This window comes from Octopus bimaculoides, chromosome 2 (genome assembly GCF_001194135.2).
Source record: "Octopus bimaculoides isolate UCB-OBI-ISO-001 chromosome 2, ASM119413v2, whole genome shotgun sequence".
NCBI lineage: Eukaryota > Metazoa > Mollusca > Cephalopoda > Octopoda > Octopodidae > Octopus > Octopus bimaculoides.
In genome coordinates, this window is record NC_068982.1 from 143,223,532 (window position 1) to 143,226,647 (window position 3,116).

Sequence of the window (3,116 nt, forward strand, 5' to 3'; positions counted from 1 at the left end):
ACCACCACCAGAAAGGTGGCGAGCTGGCAGAAACATTAGCACGCCGGCTGAAATGCTAAGCGGTATTTCATCTGCTGCTACGTTCTGAGTTAAAACTCCATCGAGCTCGACTTTGCCTTTTATCTTTTCTCGGTCAATAGATTTAGTACCAGTTGCGTACTGGGGTCTATCTAATCGAGTGGCCCCGTCCCCCAAAATTTTTTGCCTTGTGCCTAAAGTAGATAAGAATATTTATGTACGATAAGGCGGCGAGCTGCAGAAACGTCAGCACACCGGGCGAAATGCTTAGCAGTATTTCGTCTGTCTTTACGTTCTGAGTTCAAATTCCGCCGAGGTAGACTTCGCTTTTCATCCTTTCAAGGTCGATAAATGAAGGACCAGTTGCATATTAGGATCGATCTAATCGGCTGCCCCCGCCTCTTCAAAAATTCTGGCCCTTGTGCCTAGAAAAGAAACGTATATATCAACCCAGAGACTCGAAAACACATTTCTAACACTAACATTGAAAAATTTGATTTGGCCTTATTGATGCCGTTATAAACTCAGAAGAGAAACAATAGTTTTATCAGTAATGGCTTGAGAACAATAGCAGCAGTAGAAACAACAGCAGCCACACTATAAGTAGTAGTAGTAGTAGTAGTAACGCCTAGATGTCTAAAGTTAGAAGAAGAAAAACAAAATGGTCGGTATACGAGTTGTAATTTTTCTTTATGACCAGCAGTAATTAAAGCGCAGTAATACCGCAATAACATGGCAGAGCTGTATTTGCACAGTGAATTACAAGAAGAAAAAAATCATGCCATTACTCGATGCTTTATGGTTTACCCTCAGCTAATATTCCACTAGTGATATTTATTACGAGCACTGAAAAATACTACTTTCAAAACGGGGATAATTGTTAACAGCTGTTCACTATAGAGAGCAAAATCTTGATTTATACATTTTCCAAACATATGATGTTCTGATTTTAGTATTTTAGTTCTTATATTTATTTACAGACTGCTTTTATGATATGGCTTTATATCACTTATGTCACCTTTATGGCAGTAGGGAACTTCATGGATTTGCGCGTGTGTGTATGTGTGAGTGTGCATGTGTATGTGTGTATATATATATATATATATGCACACACACATGTATATACATCTCGCTCTTTCTTTTACAATGTGTCTCTCGCTATACATGCATATTTACATACGTACGTACACACATAGATACATATATACATGCATGCATACGCGAGTGGCCAAACGAAAGGAAGATTCCCTCGACACATTTAGTTGGAGTTACATATTTTATTATTTAAAACAGTGAGATTGAGCTACATGCGACTTAAAGTTTCCTTGACTCCTAAAAGAAAGTTCTCGTCGGGCTCCTTCAAACAAGTTCACGAGCTGGAGACGAGTTAGTTTACTATAAGAAACATACGAAGCTATAATTCACGTGGGAGACGAAACCAACTGCTTTAACAATAATGATAACTGTCTCTTTAAGTCACAGGAGAAGGCATAACTTGAAACCTTTGGTGATTTTTTATTGCCTGCTTTCAAGAAAAGAATAACCGGTAATTAAGAAACGAGTGTCTTTCAGAATAATAATGATAATAATAACTCTAGTAGAAATGGTACACAATACGAATACAAACAACAGGACATTAACAACAGGTGTCTTTCGACTAAGGACGAATTAAATTAAGCTGGCGTGTATGGAAGTAAAGCCTTACGGCAGGGACATAAGAGGTGACAGGCATGGGAAGGAATATAGATGTTGCAAGGATGGTAATCAGTCACGTTGAGTGAAAGAAGAGAGAGAAGTAGAGAAAAAGGGATAGAAGAATTAAGGAGGGAGGAGAAAAAAGAAAAGGGACAATGAAATGAAAGAGAAGGGAATGTGAGAATGAAGAGAAGGCCAGGAAGTGTCAGAGAGGGGGAGCGAAAGAAAGAAGAGTGGAAAGAACGGAAGTGTGAAGGGGCTGGATGTTTTGTTGTCCCTTTTTTGTATCATCTAACTGTCTGGATGTTTTGCGTTCTTGTCCCATTTTTTTGTATTTTTGATCTACATATAGCGACCTACGTACGCTTTGGTCTCTTATATATATATATATATATACATGAGTATGTGAATGCAAATATTTGGATGTTTAGATATATATTTAGATTCTTGAATTTCCCGTTGTGTAATTATAAATGATAAACTCTTATTGTTTATTCCTTAATTCTCGTGGCAATAATTTGAACAGACGTATATTCGTGTCTATGCATACTTACAAAAGTGTGTGTGTGTGTGTGTGCGTCTGTGCGTGTGCGCGTGTGCGCGTGTGCGCGCGTGTGCGTGTGCGTGTGTGTGTGTGTGTGTGTGTGTGCGCGCGTGTGTGCGCGCGTGTGTGTGCGCGTGCGCGCGCACACACACGCGCGACTCTGCTTAACCCTTCTTGTCTGCTATTGATAATTCTGTGCTTCTTTTAGCATTATATGTCTGTTCGAGATACCTTCTAAACACTAATATGGCAGTGTTTTAAGTTTCCTACTTTATAACAACGTCAGGTACCATATACAGATTGCCATTCGGAACCAAATCATTTCAATCGCTAATAACCAATACATACATACGTATATTCATACATACATGCATATAATAATGATGATGAAATGTATCAACAAAAGAATGAGACCTTTATATTAGAGAAATAGAGGATTATTTATAAATAAATAATCGTCATTATAGTACTCGGAAAAAATCGTCATTATAGTACACGGATTTTCGAATGGCGGAGCGAAGAGATACGATACATTCTTCTATATATACAAATATATATGTATATATATATACACTTTTATAAGCCATTTAAGAAATACACAAAGACCGTTAGATTCACTTCAACATTTAAATATAATTTATCAAAATATTTTTGTCGGTTTGAGACCGCGACGAAAATATTTTGACAAATTAAATTTAAATGTTGAAGTGAATCTAACGGTTTTTGAGTTTCTTCCACGCTGCAATTGTTTTCGTTCTCAGATCGATTCACCTTCTATGCAAGTACATCTCCGTAAATCGCTGTATCGACCAGAATATCGGTTGCTATACACCACTAATCACAATGCCCTTCCTCTTAT